The 22,094-nt window shown below is 39.1% G+C and overlaps 1 pseudogene; it reads right to left on the reverse strand.

Moving 5' to 3' along the window:
* Positions 1–17,028: 17,028 nt before the first annotated feature.
* LOC132509999 (glutamate dehydrogenase 1, mitochondrial-like) lies at positions 17,029–18,310 on the reverse strand (annotated as a pseudogene).
* Positions 18,311–22,094: the final 3,784 nt, after the last annotated feature.

The raw sequence follows: 22,094 nt of genomic DNA on the forward strand, positions 1-22,094 counted from the left end.
AATTCTTTAAAACAATGATCTTCGCTTAGAGTTCTGATTAGATTCTTTGGTGGAAGCAAAATTACCTGCATGGTGGAAAACTCTGTGTGCAGTGTATCTACTCTCCAAACTGATGTCCAACCCCAGATGGCTGTTAAGAACTGAGTCTGGGGACTTCCCTGGTGGTGCAGTGGTTAGGAATCTGCCTGCCAATGCAGGGGACATGGGTTTGATCCCTGGTCCAGGAAGATCCCACATGCCACAGAGCAACTAAGCCTGCAAGCCACAACTACTGAGCCCACGCACCGCAACTACTGAAGCCCATGCACTCTAGGGCCCTTGTGCCGCAACTACTGAACACACGAGTTGCACCTACTGAAGCCCACGTGCCTAGAGCTGATGCTTCGCAGCAAGAGAAGCCACTGCAATGAGAAGGCCACACACCACACCAAAGAGTAGCCCCTAGCTCACCACAACTAGAGAAAGCCCGTGCACAGCAATGAAGACCCAACACAGCCAAAAAAATTAAAAAATTAAAGAAATAAAATAAAGTTTCCATCCCCGTATTTCTAAAAAAAACCCCTAAATCTGTCTGGTCTCATGCTTATGGTGGGATGAAATAACTACAGAGCATAAAATCTGTGCTCATAAAAGAAATTGTCAGTGAGATATATGAGATTATTCAAATTTAGATTAGGAAATTTTCTCATACACATACTTTACCTGCTCTTGAATTATCTTGATGTCTCTCATTAAAAAAGACCAGTAGTGGGCTTCCCTGGTGGCGCAGTGGTTGAGAGTCCGCCTGCCGGTGCAGGGGACACGGGTTCGTGCCCCGGTCTGGGAAGATCCCACATTCCGCAGAGCGGCTAGGCCCGTGAGCCATGGCCGCGGAGCCTGCACGTCCGGAGCCTGTGCTCCGCAACGGGAGAGGCCACAGCAGTGAGAGGCCCGCGTACCGCAGAAAAAAAAAAGACCAGTAGTAAGAAGATTTTGCACACACCGGCATGCACATAGACACGTGTACACATGCAAATTTATTTTGGGATTTTCAAAATAAATATAATTTAAAAGACGAGTGAAAATATTTCACTGACTGATGGAAATGTCATTAATATTTTGAAAAAATTTCAAAATGTCATTTAAAATATTATTCCAGTGACACGCTTGATTTCCCTTCAACGATAACCTCTTTTGTCCACTTAGGTGGGTGTTAGAGGGGCACGGAGTTTAATAATCTCATTCATTACTTCAGAAGTAAGTATTTGAATTTGAGGTGTCCATTTGGAGATATTTTAATGAATACAGATTTCAAAACAGGTTGAAGTCTGATAAATCTCAGAACCTGTCATGATAATAGCAACCATCATGGACTCTCTACCAATTTTTCTTTAAGAACAATAATAATTGAATATAGGAACTCTATACTGATACATTTCAGGATAGAGTAGTAACTCTATCGTGAACTTTTTACATGGATTAAACATGCATTTCCAATTCTAACTACAGCTGCATCTTGCCACACTGCTGTCTCTAAAGTTCGTCTGATTCAGTGGTTTGAATCTTGCAGATTCAAGGGGACCAATGAAACACTGTGGGCAAATCATGAGTAGATGAGTCTGTGGAATTCTTTTGGGTTCTATCTTTGGGAAATTTAGGTTTAAGACCATCTTGAAATTTATGTTTTAAATTCCTAGATTTATAATGATATGTAAGAGGAAGAAATTTGCAGTTTGTATCTTCTACATTTTTTGTATATTTTGTGCATAAAGTTAACTGTTAGATCACATAAAGGATTACATTAGTTTTATCTATTAATACATTAACTCCACAGTTTAACCTTTTCTCATGGCATTCAATATCATAACCAGAGAATGGTTCTTCCATCGCACCTTTGGAGGAAGTGCTGGTTCGATAGCAGATACTTTTATGGGTACCTAGGTTGGCTCTAGGACAGCCCCCACCCCGCCGGAAGATGTCTTGCTGAAGAGAATTGAGGTCTCAACCAGGACTGTTTGATCGCACAGTTCTATAGGGGCTCAGCTAAACGATTGAAATGGCATGGTATGTGAGAACACCTAAACTGAGAAGTAAGACCTGAGTAGTATGAAATAAAAATCAATAAACTCAATCAGGAAATCACAAGGCATATATTCTGGGCTATAAAGCAGAACATTTTCCCTCAGTTGTAGAGAAATTGTCACTAAGTGGCCCAGATTAAGAATAAGGCAAACAAGAGGCAGCAATTCACACATATTTTGTGAAAAAATGAATTGGAATTCCTTCTCAGTATTCAACCACTTTAAAATGTATCCTTGAGATATTGTGCCGAAGAGGAAAGTAGGAAATGCACATTTACTGAGCACTTGTGAAGAGTTAGTTTTGTACAAGACACTTTACATGATCCCCTTGGCCACTCTCTGAGTTATAATTATTATGTTTACAGTTAAAGTAAATGGGGCTTAGAGACAAAGAGTCGTTGTGACACATCAGAGTCAGAGGCAGAAATCACGGCCAGGACTCTTTAATTTCCAGTTCTGGGGGACCTCCCTGGTGGTCCAGTGATTAAGACCTTACCTTCCAATGCAGGGGGTGCAGGTTGGATCCCTGGTGGGGGAGCTAAGATCCCACATGCCTCGTGGCCAAAAAACCAAAACATAAAACAGAAGCAATATTGTAACAAAGTCAATAAAGACTTTAAAAATGGTCTACATCAGGAGATTATTTTGGATTAATTGGCTGAACCCAGTCTAATAACATGAGTTCTACTAACTCAGAGTGATACCACATCAGAAAGGTTTGGTCCACTGCTGCAGTCAGAAGTTTGAAGACGGCAAAAGGGGTCCAGGAGCCAGGGAATGCAGGTGGCCCTAGAAGCTAGAAAAGTCAAAGAAACTGATCTCCCTTATGGTTTTCAAAAAAGAGTTAGCCCTGCTAACACCTTTAATTTAGCCCAGTGAGATCCATGTTGTACTTCAAACCTACATAATATATTTGTGTTACTTTAAGCCAGTTTGCAATAATTTGTTGAAGTAGCAATAGATATATAAATAATAGTAAATATAAGCAATGTGTATACTGTATATTATATATGTGGTAAATATAATCAATAGAAATAGTAATAATATTGACTATATGTATTGTACAATGCAGTGGTAAATCCACAATAAATATAAAATATGACCCCTAAACCATAGTTCACCTTGCTAGAAGGAGCAAGGCTTCCAAACATGAAACAATTAAAAGATAATACAAATTATTGTGTATACGAGCACTAACTTGTTTGATTCCGATAAAATATTTAAGACTTCAAAGAAAGATGTGTTCGAATATCAGTGTGAGCCCATGGAATTAGATAAGCCTCCTCCTTGAGTAGGAAATATGAGTGTCATATGGAAGATGTGAGAAAGATTTCCTTGATAACATTGACCATAATAAATAGCTGGCATTAAAAAAAAATGGTCCACATCAAAAAAATTTTTTTAAAAATTTACAAGTCTGTGCTCATTCCAAAACACCATAGAATTTGTGAATTCAACTGCATTAGGATAGAAGATGCTCTGTTATTTAACAAGAAATTCCTTGTAAGTCTCCATTATTTTAGATGTTCTCTCCTTAGTCTCCTTTCTCAGCTCCTCCTCTTGACACATCTCTTATATGCCAGTGTTCTTTGTGATTCTGTCCTAGACACTTTCGATCATTCTCTACACTTTTTTCCCAGGCGCTCACATCCCTTTCTATGGATGCACTTATAGTATTTCTCTTAGCCGATTCTCTCTGCTTAACTGATGTGCTGGCTTCACGGATGCCATTCTCAGTGAACTATGTCCCTTGATTGTCATGGGATGTTGAACTATTGTGCCTGGTAGACTGCATTTGCTACTTTTTCTCCTACCAGAAAAGTTGCAAGCTTATCTTGGTCAATGGTTTTTGTTCCCAAACCCGCTTAGGCAAGTTGGACATCATAATATTTTGTGTATTTTAGTTAGAGATTGTGCCAGTTGAAAATGCTTTCATACAAAATTAGAATTGTTTCTATAAAAATCACATTGAATGCACTGGAAAGACTTGATATAGGAAGCCATTTAAAGTTTTTTCCTGTTGACAAAGGTAGAAAAGAGTAAGAAAGAATAATAAAAATCTAGAATTCTGTACTCAGATATTTTTCACAAGGAAAGTTAATGAAAGGAATATTTACAAAGGGGTGGGCAGGGTTCAGGGAAGTTAACAAAGAATAATTCAGTGCCTCAGACCTAGTAAGAGTGAGGGACTTTTTACCTCCCCTGCACTTGAGAGACGCAGGGATAGTAGCTGTGTAGAAGAGAGTTCGGCCTTTGGTAGAGAGCCAACTGAAGATGATCCAGCAGGGAGGAAGCAATAGAATAAGGCCACCAACTTCCTTTCCTTCTATCTCTGATATCCAGTTAGTGCCCACTATTGGAGAGATTAACAGAAGATATGTAGCATAACACATTGCTTTTGTCTTTACATCCACTCAATTTTTATATGGGTGGAAAATTTGTGCACTCAACACAAATTCACAAGCCTGATTACATAATGTAATATCTTGAGGAAATACCAGTTAGAACATATTCCTATCTGTAAATCTAAAATGCTCGCTATACCACTGTTATTTAAGGTAACAGGAGAAGGGGGTAACAGTTAACAGCAACAAGAAGAACGGAATTTATTGGTACAGTCCCCATTTATGTAGCTCTTCACAAAGCCAAAGTCAATAATTAGACCTTTATTCTCCTACTATCTTGTGTTTCACTTACTGTCCATCACCAGTAATGGTATTCTTTTCCTGAAGGTATGAGCGAAACCTTCATTTCTAAAAAACCCCTTAATATTTGGTGTTCCTGTTTTTCAGGATTTATCTCAGTTTTTCACTGACTATTGGACAACAGTATACTAAGTGGCACCCCTCTGAATCCCTTAGTTTCACATATGGTTTTATTTGTACATACCTCTCCCCACCATTGAGTAGCATCAACTCGATTCCCCCTCAGAAATAAAATCAGTCTGCTGAGCTCCCTTCTCACCCTGATTGTCCAGCACCTGGGTACCTCAAAATGGCCAGAGACTTGCCACATCATTTAACTCTATCAGTCCTTGACTACATTCTTTGGTGTAAACATTGTTCCCTTGGACACTAGGACTTTCAAACTCCTTCAATCACAGTGTTGCCAGACAAAGAAACGAAGACTTCATTAAGTGCATTTCTTAGCATAACAGTGACACTCCTACCTCCATCTTTTGGTTTTGGACCCATAGATTCCTGCACAGTCTGTCAGGAAATAGCATATTGTGTTGTGATGCACTTGACCTTGCAAAGCATTCTCCCTCAACTGGCTTCGGAGACTGGATCCTGTGATAAGCCTGGTGATTTACATGTGAGTGAGCCGATTGTTGAACTTCCTTTGTTGTAAAAGTTGTTCCCCTGGTCTGAGGCAGTGTTGTATGGGATGAAATGGTAATGGATAAGTGATTCTATAAGTCAGGGATGATGGGAGATGGATGTCAGTCTTCAACACTTAAAATCATATCCTTGGCTGTGCTTGGTGTTCAGTCATGTCCAACCCAAGACAATAGGAGATGAGGTGTTCCTTCAAAGCTGCCATCAAGACTTTCTGATTTTCTACTTGTTTTCAAAATAGGTTTTCATTTTATATTTTTAATCCGTATATATCAGCTCTCAGAAGCAGCCAGGTAACCCCATTTTCATGATTGTTACTAATTCCATGATAGCAGCTACATGATCTCTCACATCTTGCCTTCCACTTGCATCTCATTCCATGTCATCACCAGGAAAAATCTGAATAATCATGATGCCATCTCATCCTGTGGCCTAACATTGTACCAATGTCCCACAGCAAAGTGGCTTTTTGAGTATCCCTCAAAAATACGAGCAACACATTTCAGGATCTCATGTGAAAGTTTCTTTCCTGGGACACTTCTTGTATCAGTTACTGTATCTGCCAAGGTTCTCACAAGGAGCAGAGGGAACACAAATGGGGTGATTGAGGAGAATCTGTTAAGGGACCATTTATAGAAATGCGGACAGGAGTTAATGGCACCCAGAAGGATAGCGTAAGATATAAGGACGAGAAGCAATAAGAAGATTTTACTTTCTAGCTCCTCTAGTCTTTACTCTTTGGAAGGTACCAGGGGAAGGACCAAGTTCCAACAGAGTATAGCTGTAGACAAAGAGCCTCTTCCATTCTTAGCTCCCAGCCTTCCATGTGACAGAGGTCTGTCTCTTTTAATTGGAAGGGAAGTGGAGGAGGGAAGATAATCCTTCTCATTTTATTCTTAGAAATAAACTGTGTGCCTGCATATGTATATGCATTTTCAAAAACTAACATTTTCAGCAGTTTTTAGCTCTTTTTAAAAATACTGAAAAAAATAACGTGTGTTCTTCAAGATACACTGAGACATGGAGAAGGGACTAAAATCACTGAAGCGTTCATTCATATATAGAAAATAATATGGATTGATTATTGATGTATGATAAGAAATTCTGTAAGAAAATATTTCACAGAATACCTGGAATACTATGAAGAATGTTATGATTTTCTCATAGATAATTATAGTCAATTCATAACTCCTCTGTATTTCTGTTCATGTTCTACATGTACACATAGAAAAATACTCTATATGTGTTTCATAGTCTATAATGGTTTAACCATAACATTTTTAAGTAGAATAGCATGAATAATTTGTCATCAGCAATAGCCTGTATTTCTGTAACTATGAAGACTATTTCACAATACAAATCATACTATGAGATGGCTTTAATGAAAACCACTCTTGTAAAGCCTTTGCCAGAAACACACACACACACACACACACACACATACACACACACACATTTTTAAACTATATGGATTATTCAAATCAAGTTGACTTGAAAATTTAAATTGTGAATTTGCTTATGGAAGACAGTGTTTGAAATAGCAAACACACTAGTCATCGACTACAATTTAACCAAACCAGCTGTGAGATCTATCAGTTCCTTGAAAATCATTGCTAAATCTGATGTATAGAATTGAATTTTTAATTTTACAGAATTTAATTTCTTGGTTTAATTACTCTGCGTTGCTCAGGTTGTAAAAGCAATCTGATGAGTTATTTTTATTTATAGTGCTCCCATTCAAGGTGCTTATAATTATTTCTCACTGCAATGGAGATATGCAATCATCTATTTCAGTGCCTTTAAGTTTTTTGAAATTAAACTTCTGCCAAACGTTAAAGAATTATTTTTAAAGATAAAATATTATTTGCTAAGATGATAAATAAGGAAATTTGCACATATGTGCAGTACAAAACCATTACAAATGGATGAAGTTATAATTTCTATTTGGCAAAGTCATTCAGTTGCAGAGTCATTAAACATTTATTGAGTACCTTCTGTGTGCTATGCATTTTCACAGGACACCTTCATTTAGTGCTCAGAAATTTATAAATTTGCTGTTTTTAGTAATACAAAAGCAGGTCTACTCTTATTTAGTAGGCACCTTATGAGTACTGTGATCATCAGGATCCATAAAGACACATTTCAGTTTTCTTAACTTGGCTTGGGAGACCTCTCATGGCCTCCCTCTCCAGCACCACCTTTGATCACTCCCCCAGGCACATCCCCCGTGACAGCTGTCCTGGCCTTCTTTGAGTTCCTCAGACACCTTGCTCTCTCCCTTACTCATCCCTCTGCCTGTCTTGATCTCCATTCTTCTACATTGTCACCTTTCCACTGAACCAAGTCCAAATCATCTCTCAGGCACCAGCCTAAATGTCGTCTTATTCGTTTAATGATGCCCAACTAGTATTTATCAAATATATTTTCTGGTCCTCCTTGACTAGATGAGGTGATCTTGGTACATGTTACAGTCCCTTCAAATTCTTATCACAGTTCTTATGAACTGTTACCATAATTTCTTATTTAATGTACCTGTCTCCCTTGCAGGATATTTAGCTCAGAGGCCAGGCAATGACTATGTTGTTTCTCCTTTAAATTCTGCCACCTGTCATCAGTTGTTCTCTGTAATAGACGCTCATAAACATTTGGGTAATCAGTCATTGAACACAGACTCATCATGGATCACAAAATACTTTAATAAGTAGTATAGAAGAAGCAGGGAATGCAGGTAAGGCAGAGTCCTCAGTTTGTTATACATAACGCAGAATGTCCCGGCTTTAAACCTGGAGAATCAGCATGGGCTGTGGAGGCCATCGGAGCTTGTGAAGAAGCTATGTCCTTACATAATGTGAACCTGGTGTGGCCACTGGCCTCTTCAGAGGGAAAGACCTTAGCATTTCACCCTTCTAGAGTGTGCACATGCCCCACTTCTTCTAAGCTGATGCATCAAATGGTTTTCATGTTGAAAGATCTCCCAACAAAGCATTAGCCGTCTGCAGAGCCAGTTCATAGCATAGCAGCTCAGGGGCTCCTGGAGATACTCTGCTTGGTTCATGCAGTTGATCTTTCTGCCAGTCAGTGCTTAGGGAGCATATTTTTTTACACTAATGAAATCAAGAATTGTGAAGAGTTCTCAGGTCAGAAGTGACCCGTGCAATGATGGAAACAGAGCAATGAAACATATATATATGCTGAAGAAGAAATTATTCATTTGGTAACTATAATTTCCCACTTGGTTTAGAGGAGATTTTCCTCACTGGCTAAATCAGCATATGAACCAGTGCCCATGTGGCGGGCACAACCGAGCTGACCTGCTCTGTGTGCACGTGTTTGTCTGCATTCTTAAACATTCTTTTTCATTCCTTCCTCCCACTCCTCATGCCCAAAACTTCATCTTCAAATCCGGTTGCTTTTGTCAGTATCATAAGAATGACAAATCATATGCTATAGATTGTCAAATTTATTTATTTATAAGATACTTTGTAAAAGGTCTTTCATGTGGGGGGGGTGGTAAGGAAAGAGACGGCTAACAAGTTGTCAGAAGGATAGCTAATCAAATTAAATTGGGTATGGTAAGTCGTTTTTTTTTGGAAAAGGTAGTCTTTTTTTTTTTCCCTAAAACAGATGTATTTTATTTTATTTTTTAAACATCTTTATTGGCGTATACTTGCTTTACAGTGGTGTGTTAGTTTCTGCATTATAACAAAGTGAATCAGCTATATGTATACATATATCCCTATATCTCCTCCCTCTTGAGTCTCCCTCCCACCCTCCCTATCCCACCCCTCTAGGTGGTCACAAAGCACCCAGCTGATCTCCCTGTGCTATGCGGCTGCTTCCCACTAGCTATATGTTTTACATTTGGTAGAGTATATATGTCAATGCCACTCTCTCACTTCATCCCAGCTTACCCTTCCCTGTCCCCGTGTCCTCAAGTCCATTCTCTACGTCTGCATCGTTATTCCTGTCCTGCCCCTAGGTTCATCAGAACCTTTTTTTTTTGGATTCCATGTATATGTGTTAGCATACGGTATTCGTTTTTCTCTTTCTGACTTACTTCACTCTGTATGACAGACTCTGGGTCCATCCACCTCAGTACAAATAACTCAATTTCATTTCTTTTTATGGCTTAGTAATATTCCATTGTATATATGTGCTACATCTTCTTTATCCATTCATCTGTCGATGGACACTTAAGTGCTTCCATGTCCTCACTATTATAAATAGAGCTGCAATGAACAGTGCGATACATGACGTTTTTGAATTATGGTTTTCTCAGGGTATATGCCCAGTAGTGGGAGGGCTGGGTCATATGGTAGTTCTATTTTTAGTTTTCTAAGGAAACTCCATACTGTTCTCCATAGTGGCTGTATCAATTTATATTCCCACCAACAGTGCAAGAGGGTTCCCTTTTCTCCACACCCTATCCAGCATTTACGCTTGTAGATTTTTTGATGATGGCCATTCTGATTGGTGTGAGGTGATACCTCATTGTAGTTTTGATTTGCATTTCTCTAATGATTAGTGATGTTGAGCATCCTTTCATGTGTTTCCTGGCAGTCTGTATATCTTCTTTGGAGAAATGTCTATTTAGAAATGTCTTCTGCCCATTTTTGGATTGGGTTGTTTCTTTTTTTGATATTGAGCTGCATGAGCTGCTTGTATATTTTGGACATTAATCCTTTGTCAGTTGCTTCGTTGGCAAATATTTCCTCCCATTCTGAGGGTTGTCTTTTTGTCTTGTTTATGGTTCCCTTTCCTGTGCAAAAGCTTTTAAGTTTCATTAGGTCCCATTTGTTTATTTTGTTTTTGTTTCCATTTCTCTAGGAGGTGGGTCAAAAAGGATCTTGCTGTGATTTATGTCATAGAGTGTTCTGCCTATGTTTTCCTCTAAGAGTTCTATAGTGTCTGGCCTTACATTTAGGTCTATAATCCATTTTGAGTTTATTTTTGTGCATGGTATTAGGGAGTGTTCTAATTTCATTCTTTTACATGTAGCTGTCCAATTTTCCCAGCACCACTTACTGAAGAGGCTGTCTTTTCTCCATTGTATATTCTTGCCTCCTTTATCAAAAATAAGGTGACCATATGTGCATGGGTTTATCACTGGGCTTTCTATCCTGTTCCATTGATCTATATTTCTGTTTTTGTGCCAGTACCACACTGTCTTGATTACTGTAGCTTTGTAGTATAGTCTGAAGTCCAGAAGCCTCATTCCTCCAGCTCTGTTTTTCTTACTCAAGATTGCTTTGGATATTTGGGGTCTTTTGTGTTTCCATACAAATTGTTAAATTTTTTGTTCTAGTTCTGTGGAAAATGCCATTGGTAGTTTGATAGGGATTACATTGAATCTGTAGATTGCTTTCAGTAGTATGTCATTTTCACAGTGTTGATTCTGCCAATCCAAGAACATGGTATATCTCTCTATCTGTTTGTATCATCTTTAATTTCTTTCATCAGTGTCTTATAGTTTTCTGCATACAGGTCTTTTGTCTCTTTAGGTAGGTTTATTCCAAAGTATTTTATTCTTTTTGTTGCCATGGTAAATGGGAGTGTTTCCTTAATTGCTCTTTCAGATTTTTCATCATTAGTATATAGGAATCCAAGAATTTCTGTGCATTAATTTTGTATCCTGCTACTTTACCAAATTCAATGATTAGCTCTAGTAGTTTTCAGGTAACATCTTTAGGATTCTTTATGTGTAGTATGTCATCTGCAAACAGTGACTGTTGTACTTCTTCTTTTCCAAAATGGATTCCTTTTTTTTCTGTTTCTTGTCTGATTGCTGTGGCTAAAACTTCCAAAACTATATTGAATAATAGTGATGAGAGTGGGCAGTCTTGTCTTGTTCCTGATCTTAGTGGAAGTGGTTTCAGTCTTTCACCATTGAGAACAATGTTGGCTGTGGGTGTGTCATATATGGCCTTTATTATGTTGAGGTATGTATGTTCCCTCTATGCCTACTTTCTTCTGGGTTTTTGTCATAAATGGGTGTTGAATATTGTCGAAAACTTTTTCTTCATCTGTTGAGATGATCATATGGTGTTTATCCTTCAGTTTGTTAATATGGTGTAACACATTGATTGATTTGCATATATTGAAGAATCCTTGCATTCTGGGATAAACCCCACTTGATCATTGTGTATGATACTTGTCATGTGCTGTTGGATTCAGTTTGCTAGTATTTTGTTGAGGATTTTTGCAATGATATTCATCAGTGATATTGGCCTGTAGTTTTCTTTCTTAGTGACGTCTTTTTCTGGTTTTGGTATCAGGGTGATGGTGGCCTCTTAGAAGGAGTTTGGGTGTGTTCCTCCCTCTGCTATGTTTTGGAAGAGTTTGAGAAGGACAGGTGTTAGCTCTTCTCTAAATGTTTGATAGAATTTGCCTGAGAAGCCATCTGGTCCTGGGCTTTTGTTTGTTGGAGGATTTTTAATCACAGTCTCAATTTCAGTGCTTATGATTGGTCTGTTTATATTTTCTGTTTCTGCCTGGTTCAGTCTCAGAAGGTTGTGCTTTTCTAAGAATTTGTCCATTTCTTCCAGGTTGTCCATTTTATTGGCATATAGTTGCTTGTAGTAATCTCTCAGGATCCTTTGTATTTCTGCAGTGTCAGTTGTTACTTCTCCTTTTTCATTTCTAATTCTATTGATTTGAGTCTTCCCCCTTTTTTCTTGATCAGTCTAGCTAATGGTTTATCAATTTTGTTTATCTTCTCAAAAACCAGCTTTTAGTTTTATTGATCTTTGCTATCGTTTCCTCCATTTCTTTTTCATTTATTTCTGATCTGATCTTTATGATTTCTTTCCTTCTGCTAACTTTGGGGTTTTTTTGTTCTTCTTTCTCTAATTGCTTTAGGTGTAAGGTTAGGTTGTTTATTTGAGATGTGTCCTGTTTCTTAAGGTAGGATTGTATTGCTATAAACTTCCCTCTTAGAACCTCTTTTGCTGCATCCCATAGGTTTTGAATCATCGTGTTTTCATTGTCATTTGTTTCTAGGTATTTTTTGATTTCCTCTTTGATTTCTTCAGTGATCTCTTGGTTATTAAGTAGTGTATTGTTTAGTCTCCATATGTTTGTATATTTTACAGATTTTTTCCTGTAATTGATATCTAGTCTCATAGTGTTGTGGTTGGAAAAGATACCTGATATGATTTCAATTTTCTTAAATTTGCCAAGGCTTGATTTGTGACCCAAGATACGGTCTATCCAGGAGAATGTTCCATGAGCACTTGAGAAAAATGTGTATTCTGTTGTTTTTCGATGGAATGTCCTATAAATATCAATTAAGTCCATCTTGTTTAATGTATCATTTAAATCTTGTGTTTCCTTATTTATTTTCATTTTGGATGATCTGTCCATTGGTGAAGGTGGGCTGTTAAAGTCCCCTACTATGATTGTGTTACTGTCGATTTCCCCTTTTATGGCTGTTAGCATTTGCCTTATGTATTGAGGTGTTGCTATGTTGGGTGCATAAATATTTAGAATTGTTATACCTTCTTCTTGGATTGATCCCTTGATCACTATGTAGTGTTCTTCTTTGTCTCTTGTAATAGTCTTTATTTCAAAGTCTATTTTGTCTGATATGAGAATTGCTACTCCAGCTTTCTTTTGATTTCCATTTGCATGGAATATCTTTTTCCTTCCCCTCACTTTCAGTCTGTATGTGTCCCTAGGTCTGAAGTGGGTCTCTTGTAGACAGCATATATATGGGTCTTGTTTTTGTATCCATTCAGCCAGTGTCTTTCTTTTGGTTGGAGCATTTAATCCACTTACATTTAAGGTAGTTATAGATATGTATGTTACTATTACCATTTTCTTAATTGTTTTGGGTTTCTCTTTGTAGGTCTTTTCCTTCTCTTGTGTTTCCTGCATAGAGAAATTCCTTTAGCATGTGTTGTAAAGCTGGTTTGGTGGTGCTGAATTCTCTTAGGTTTTGCTTGTCTGTAAAGGTTTTAATTTCTCCATCGAATCTGAATTAGATCCCTGCTGGGTAGAGTAATCTTGGTTGTAGGTTTTTCCCTTTCATCACTTTAAATATGTCATGCCACTCCCTTCTGGCTTGCAGAGTTTCTGCTGAAAGATCAGCTGTTAACCCTATGGGGATGCCCTTGTATGTTATTTGTTGCTTTTCCCTTGCTGCTTTTAATATTTTTTGTTTGTACTTCATTTTTGATAGTTTGATTAATATGTGTCTTGGCATGTTTCTCCTTGGATTTATCCTGTGTGGGACTCTCTGCGCTTCCTGGATTTGATTAACTATTTTCTTTCTCATATTAGGGAAATTTTCAACTATAATCTGCTCAAATATTTTCTCAGTCCTTTTCTTTTTCTCTTTTTCTTATGGGACCCCTATAATTCAAATGTTGGTGCTTTTATTGTTGTCCCAGAACTCTTTGAGAGTGTCCTCAATTCTGTTCAACTTTTTTCTTCGTTCTGCTCTGCAGTACTTATTTCCACTATTTTATCTTCAAGGTCATTTGTCCTTTTTTTGCCTCAGTTATTCTTGTATTGATTCCTTCTAGAGAATTTTTAATTTCATTTTTTGTGTTGTTCATCATTGTTTGCTCTTTAGTTCTTCTAGGTTGTTGTTTAACGTTTCTTGTATTTTCTCCATTATATTTCCAAGATTTTGGATCATCTTTACTATCATTACTCTGAATTCTTTTTCAAGTAGACTGCCTATTTCTTCTTCATGTGTTTGATCCGGTAGGTTTTTACCTTGCTCCTTCATCTGCTGTGTGTTTCTCTGTCTTCTCATTTTGCTTAACTTACTGTGTTTGGGGTCTCCTTTTTGCGGGCTGCAGGTTCATATTTCCAGTTGTTTTTGGTGTCTGTCCCCAGTGCCTAAGTTTGGTTCAGTGGGTTGTGTAGGCTTCCTGGTGGAGGTGTCTAGTGCCTGTGTTCTGGTGGATGAGGCTGGGTCGTGTCTTCTGGTGGGCAGGACCGCGTCCAGTGGTGTGTTTTGGGGTGTCTGTGACGTTATTTTGATTTTAGGCAGCCTCTCTGCTAATGGGTGGGGTTGTGTTCCTGTCTTGCTATTTGTTTGTCATAGGGTGTCCATCACTGTAGTTTACTGGTCGTTGAGTGGATCTGGGTCTTAGTGTTGAGATGGAGATCTCTAGGAGACCTTCTCCTGTTTGATATTACGTGGAGCCGGGAAGTCTCTGGGACCAATGTCCTGAACTCGGCTCTCCCACCTCAGAGGCACAGACCTGACACCCGGTCGGAGCACCAAGACCCTGGCCGCCACATGGCTCAGAAGAAAAGGGAGAAAAAAAGAAAGAAAGAAAGAAAAAATAAAATAAAGTTATTAACATAAAAAATAATTATTAAAAATAAAAAAATTAAAAAGCAATAAAAAAAGAAAGAAAGAAAACAAACCAGAAAAAACAAATCCACCAATGATAACAAGCACTAAAAACTATACTAAAAAAAAGAAACAACAAACAATCCGGCAGGCAGAACCCTAGGACAAATGGTAAAAGCAAAGCTATACAGACAAAATCACACAAAGAAGCATAGACATACACACTCACAAAAAGAGAAAAAGGAAGAAACAATATATATCATTGCTCCCAAAGTCCACTGCCTCAATTTTGGGATGATTTATTGTCTATTTAAGGTATTGCACAGATGCAGGGTACAAACATCAAGTTGATTGTGGAGATTTAACCTGCTGCTTCTGAGGCTGCTGGGAGAGTTTTCCCTTTCTCTTCTTTGTTCGCACAGCTCCTGGGGTTCAGCTTTGGATTTGGCCCTGCCTCTGTGTGTAGGTCTTTGAGGGCATTTGTTCTTCACTCAGGACGGGGTTAAAGGAGCAGCTAATTAGTGGGCTCTTGCCCACTTAGGCTGGGGGGAGGGAGGGGTACGGAATGCGGGGTGAGCCTGTGGCGGCAGAGGCCAGCATGACGTTGTAGCAGCCTGAGGGGTGCTGTGCGTTCTCCCCGGGAAGTTGTCCCTGGATCATGGGAGCCTGGCAGTGGCGGGCTGCACAGGGTCCCGGGAGGGGAAGTGTGTATAGTGACCTGTGCTTGCACACAGGCTTCTTGGTGGCTGCAGAAGCAGCCTTAGCGTCTCATGCCCATCTCTGGGGTCTGTGCTGATAGCCGCGGCTCGCACCCGTCTCTGGAGCTCATTTAGGCGGTGCTCTGAATCCCCTCTCCTCGCGCACCTGGAAACAATGGTCTCTTGCCTCTTAGGCAGGTCCAGACTTTTTCCTGGACTTCCTCCCGGCTAGCCGTGGCGCACTAGCCCCCTTCAGGCTGTGTTCACGCAGCGAACCCCAGTGCTCTCCCTGGGATCTGACTTCCGAAGCCCGAGCCTCAGCTCCTAGCTCCCGCCCACCCCGGCGGGTGAGCATACAAGCCTCTCGTGTTGGTGAGTGCAGTTTGGCACCGATCCTGTGTGCGGGCATCTCTCCACTTTGCCCTCCATACCCCTGTTTCTGTGCTCTCCTCTGCAGCTCCGAAGCTCCCCCTACCCCCCGACGCCCACAGTCTCCACCTGTGAAGGGGCTTCCTAGTGTGTGGAAACCTTTCCTCCTTCACGGCTCCCTCCCTCTGGTGTACGTCCCGTCCCTATTCTTTTGTCTCTGTTTTTTCTTTTTTCTTTTGCTATACCCAGGTACGTGGGGAATTTTTTTGCCTTTTGGAAAGTCTGAGGTCTTCTGTCAGCGTTCAGTAGGTGTTCTGTAGGAGGTGTTCCACGTGTAGATGTATTTCTGATGTATTTGTGGGGAGGTAGGTGATCTCCACGTCTTACTTTTCCACCATCTTGTAGGTCTCCTGGTAGTCTTTTTAATAACTGCTTTTGTCACCCGGTTAAGTCATGCAGTTACCAAGTAGTTAGAAATTTCTGAAAGGATATTATTGTTAACAGAAGAAAAGCTCATTCTTACATAAATAATATCCAGTACTTCATTGGGACCCTACTGTTCGAAAGGCCCTGGCCAAACAACTTCCAAACAAAACACAACACCAGGTTGTTTCCAGCCCACTGGGAATGGCGCCGTGTACAGAAGAAGAGGCCTCTAAGTGAGGACATAAATTCAGGGTGAGTCGGGGCCATTGGCAATGCTTAGAATCACCAGCCAGGCTCCAAAGAGGGAGCCCAAGTTTTTTTTTTTTCTGGGGCACTGTACTTGAATTATTGTTCAATTAGTCAACACAATAGATCTTCAAAAGAGGACAATTAATTAACATGTTAAGGAGGTTACTGCACTCTTTGGACTATATGTCATAATTGTGGTTAGTAAATTCCGGCAGTCTTAACAAAATAGCCTCCATCGTTTGCAGGTATGAAGATAACTTAATTCTCTACCAGGCTTTTTATTTTTGCTGGATGACAATATGCAATTGACAAGTTATAAATGATACTGTTTTATGTTATAAAAATACTAGCATTTTTCATTTATTATGTTTACAGGCATTCACTGCTTGAGTCAAGGTTAGGCTTATAAAGTGATTAAAGGCAATTTTATTACAGCAGCATGTACTTATTTTATTCTAAAAGAATAAAATGCATGAAGAGAAAGTTTTTTTGTTTGTAACCTGTAAAATTGAGTTATTTTGCTGATTTAAAATACCAATAACTCACTTGAGGACCATGCTACCTCCTGGAAATGCCATATACCTGCTTCTTAAATGTGTCCAAGCACCTGATAGATCTGTCCAGAGCTGAAGTGGCAAGTGACTGACTGCTCTTGGACAAAAGGTGCTTTCCCAGGGCTACAGCTGACTGTGCTGGGAAACAGCCATGGAACAAGGCAGCACAGGCAGAGGGAAAAGACTTTACTTAAAGGCAAAATGCCCAAATGGCTCTCTGACATAGCTAATTTCTACTATCACTTATTAGCTTATATATGATCCCCTAACTCTTTTTCTTAAGGGGCTGATTTGGATTGACTTGTTGAGAATGGTGTCCATTATCTATTAAGTCATGAGAGAGAGATTTCTGTGGTTACATGTAAACTTGTGATAGGTCTGCAGATGAAGAGGTGAAGAGGGTAGTGGAGAAGTCAGCCGCAGTCCCGTCCGGTCTATGTGAAAGTCACACCAGCTTCATTGTACACCTTCAAGTCTTTCTCGATGGCGCTGACTTAAGCAGCTGTTCTCAGGTCCAATCCCAGGTTATACTTCATGGCTGTGCACATGATTTGCCTGGCAGAGCGCTCCATGGTGTAAGCTAAGCCAGACTGCACGATGTCTTTCTCAGAGGCATGCAATATCCTGTCTTGGAACTGTGCTGTGGGTACAATGGGAATAGTTCCACCGTGCTTTCCAAATTTCCTTTCCAAACTCTCTTGAACAGACATGAGCAAGTGGTAGTTAGAATCCCTTTCATATTTGAAGGTCTGACGGCCATAGCTGCCATGATTTAGATTCTTCAGCCACTCAAAGTAAGATACTGTCACTTCTCCAGCATTCAAGTAGAGATCTGGAATAACCATGATGTTCTTCTCTAGGAAAATCTTATCAGCTTCTGGAGTTGTCAGTCCGTTGGCACCTTCAGCAATAATCTTAGCTTCTTAACTTTGACTCTGGGTGTATTGGACTTGGTCAGCTGCTTCTCGCTGGCAGCAGGGATCAGTATGTCACAGTCCGCCTCCAAGATGCTCTCTTCATAGATCTTTGCTTCACTCCACCAGCTTGTCCTCCAAGATGCTGGTGCCGTGGTCGAGGAAGGCCCTCCACCATCTTGAAGAAGTTGGGGTCGTCCTCGCCGTCGGCCGCTGCCTCGCTGTAGTGTCGCCGGCCAGGCGACGTGAGCCCTGGCTGCGGGGCGGCAGCGGCTGCGGCGGGCTGCCCGCGAGCCCGGCCCAGCAGCCGCGGCCGAGTTGGCCGCCGCCGAACGTAGGGCTGTGGGCCCGACATGGGACAGCAGCAGTGCTTCACCCAGGCACCAGTACATGGCGGCAGGACGGAGGCCGCGGAGGAGAGGTGCTTTCACAGGCCCGGGGATGGACAGAGAGTTTTGTAAGTCTTAATGTAGGAGCCCCATCAAGTGATGCTGAGCACGGCATCACTTCCGAGCGGAGGTGGTGGCCGGTGTGTCATAAGACTCATCTACCTGTGGGGAGCTCAGGCGGACAACCCCACCGACATTTTCATCTCCTTATGAAAATCAACTATGGACGCTTTGAGGAACAGAATACCAATTAGGACATTTGGGGCATGAAAGTAATTTAGTGGGTGAAGACACAAAAATATCATCATCACTTCTGTTGCTTACAGCAAATTAGCAGGTGGCCCAGAGAATGAGAGAGCTGATGAACATTGTGCATTCAAGAGCCAATTTCCCCAAGGTGCAACAAGAAAACATGTGCATCATGGAAGCAGGCATAGCTTCTGGACATTTCAGCACTTATCTTAAAAAGTGTGGAAATAACTTTTGCTTTAATGTGAATCAGATCTAAAGCTGGGTAATAATTTTCTTCCTCATTTGAGTTGCCTTTAACTCTCAATTCAAAACTATATTACATTGATTAGAAACATACAGAAATCAAACTGAACAATTATTCACACACATTTTATGATAGATAGAAAACCACTTTATACTTTACCTTTATGAATGACAATTTAAAGAGGCTTACAGGTGATTGGATCACCCTAGCCAATTTACATAAATGCAATTTGTGGAGACATTTATATTGCCAAATTGGATGAGGTACATTTCTGAGTTTGTGTAAGGTGTTCTGCAAATTGTTCCATTTTCTTACTGTACGCCCCAGGTTTCTCAACACAGGAACTCTATTGATTTACATTCTCTGTGTGGGAAACGATTGATGGAACTGAATGAAGGATTCAGTGTAAAAGATGAGCATCGCTGAGCAGAAACAGGCTTCAAAGTGACTTGCCTTATCAGAAGCCCAAAATGATTCATCTATAATAATTAAAACAGTGTGATGCTGGCATAAATAGATCAGTTAAACAATTTACATGATCTTTAAAGAGACTCTGATGTGATGCATATAATAAAATGAAAAGGAATAGATTATTTTAAAAAAATCATTGGGCTATTGTCTATATAAATAAGCGCACACAAACACACGTGCACACATATACTCCTTAGAATTCTTATCTAACATCACAAGAAAAAAATATTCTGAGCTCTTTTAAACATCTATACTTACACTTATACTTAAATCGTAGATATCAAAAAAATCTACAAATATATTAGGCTAACAAATAGATAAGAAAGGTATTTATAATTTTAAAAAAATTCCCAGAAGAAATAATACAATAAGTCCTAGTATACTTAGCCCTATAAAACATATCTTCTGTACATCAAAGGCACTGCAAAGAATTAAAGATCAAATGACAAACTAAGAAAAACCTTTACAACATTTATTACAGAATAATAGTTAATATAGGGATATTTAAAGTATGCATATATCATACAAATCTTGAGAAAAACAGTAAATAAAATAAAATAGGAAAATGATATGGATGGATATTTTAAGGGAAATTGAAATACTGATAATTACTAAAAGATAAATTATCCAGTAATAAAAAATATATCAATTAAATATCAGGCTGCAATGAACACTCAGAATCTTTCTGCAGATTGAGTGCATCGTGAGACAGAGGGGAGGAGTGTACTTATTACCCTGGCTCCATCCTTGCCAACTCACCTGGTTTGATTGTTCCCTTCTATCGATGGCCACAGCTCCTGCCAACTGTCACTTTCTATTTAGCAATTTCCTCAGGTTTCAGACAATCACCCAGCCCTTTGCCCCTACAGAAGAGGTGGCATAGATTTTTCATGTGGCTGGCCTCAGAGTACCATAGCTTTCTTATGTGGCTGGGCTCAAAGTACCATGCCCTGTTGGTTGTCCCTAACATTTTCCCACACCTTTATAAAGAGCACCTCAATTACCCTACTGAGTTTACCATCAGTTTACTGTTAAGGTATATCAAAATAAATGGGAAAACACCTCTTTTTTGTTACAGAATCTTGACATTATCTTAAGAAAATTATATTTTAGCCCATATTCCAGTTTGAGTTTCTTCCCAGGCTTTATGCACTTATCTGTAAAATTTTAAATGGATATTAATTTAAATATTAAATGAAGAAAGATTTATTTCCCATTACATCAATTTTTTAAAATACAAACAAGAGAAAAGATGCTTTTACTATTCATTACTTAGTTTGTTTTAATTTACAATTATTAGAATTTTAATTTAATAGCATTGGTAATTCAGAAAAATTATATATTTCATCTTTAGAGTGAATTGAAATGAAGTAAAACTAAGCATTATTAATATGTATTTGAAAAATAACTTTTTAATGTAAAGTTGTTAATTTGTTGTCATTAACACCACCGAAACAAAGATGAACATCCACTAAGTAACTGGATTTTGCAACAATGACAGAGCACCATTAAACTAGAAATTTTGTAAAAACACTTCAATACAGTGAAGATAGCAAGAAAAATAGGAAGTCAACATATACCAATTGACGGAAATTCTCCCTGAAACAATAAGCATAAATTAGAGGTAAACTGTATAATAATAGTTAACATGGAATTAAATATATTCATAAAAGCATTTAACAATATGAAAAACCACCCTTACTCATAAATTCATAAGTTAATAATAGAAATGAGCAACAACAAACAAAACCCAAAAGAACAAAAATGAGATTTTAAAAAAGGATTAAAAAGGGTAAAATGGAAAGTAGAGGAAAAGGAAGACAGGAAAGGAAGGAATAGCATTCATGTTATTTCAATTACTGAAGAATAAAACAGTGGAACGGAAATAGTGTTTAAAACTCTAAGAAAAGTTTCCACATTTTGACTCTCACACATACACATGTACACTAATGTCATATATATCTGTGTAGACACATGTATTATGTGTATATACACACACATGTGTTATATGTGTATATTCACAATGTGCATTATTTGTGTATATACACATGTACATACATGCATATCTTCTAAAGTCAGTATTATCTTATTTAATAAGGAACAGTAGTGATATTTCCAAAAAGAACAAGGCAATTGTACCTACAATCTCTACACTAATCAGCACTTTAATGCAATTATTAGTCAAAGTAATTGATCATAAGAACTGACTTAGAGGCATAAGAATAGATAAAATAGATAAAGAAGCCGTAAAACTATCTTTTTTTTTGCTGCTGACCTGAACGTATATCTGGAAAACTCTAAGGAATCTAAAGACTCAATTAATGGGGCTTCCCTGGTGGCACAGTGGTTAAGAATCCACCTGCCAATGCAGGAGACATGTGTTCAAGCCCTGGTCCAGGAAGATCCCACGTGCTGCCAAGCAGCTAAGCCCAAGCACCACAACTACTGAGCCTGCACTCGAGAGCCTGTGAGCCACAACTACTGAGTCCACCTGCTACAAGTACTGAAGCCCGCACACCTAGAGCCCATGCTCTGCCACAAGAGAAGCCATTGCCATGAAAAGGCCATGCACCGCAATGAAGAGCCCTGCTCGCTGCAACTAGAGAAAGCCCATGTGCAGCAACGAAGACCCAATGCAGCCAAAAATAAATAAATAAATTTATAAAAACAAAAGAATCAGTTATGAAAAAAATTCAGTAAGGTATGATGGTATGTAAGTAACATGAAAACATTAATAGAACCAGATAGAGGACTGGTTGAGGAAAAGTTTGAAATACTTCTCAAGGACAAAATAGTAGACTCAGACAAACGGAAAAGCAT

Source organism: Lagenorhynchus albirostris, chromosome 19, assembly GCF_949774975.1.
Source record: "Lagenorhynchus albirostris chromosome 19, mLagAlb1.1, whole genome shotgun sequence".
In the NCBI taxonomy this organism is placed as follows: Eukaryota; Metazoa; Chordata; class Mammalia; order Artiodactyla; family Delphinidae; genus Lagenorhynchus; species Lagenorhynchus albirostris.